The sequence below is a fragment of the Penaeus monodon genome, chromosome 24, assembly GCF_015228065.2.
Source record: "Penaeus monodon isolate SGIC_2016 chromosome 24, NSTDA_Pmon_1, whole genome shotgun sequence".
In the NCBI taxonomy this organism is placed as follows: Eukaryota; Metazoa; Arthropoda; class Malacostraca; order Decapoda; family Penaeidae; genus Penaeus; species Penaeus monodon.
The window spans coordinates 1,261,524-1,261,761 of NC_051409.1; positions in this window are offsets into that span (position 1 = coordinate 1,261,524).

The following is a 238-nucleotide window of genomic DNA, read 5'->3' on the forward strand; positions in this document are numbered from 1 at the left end:
GAGAAATCCATGGGTGCCGCTGAAAATTCAGAGGAAATTACCGTTTATGCTATGATTTGGGGTCCGGGGCCTCCCTGCTTTAAACATTCTTATACAAACGCCATAGCGCCTCAGATCGGTCAACTACGGGTTTTCTTTTTTTACCTCATTTACATATATAACATTATGTTGATGGGTCTGTAACTCGCATTCTAGTTATAATTTTTTTCGTGGAATTATTTTCTGCCAGACTTTATGA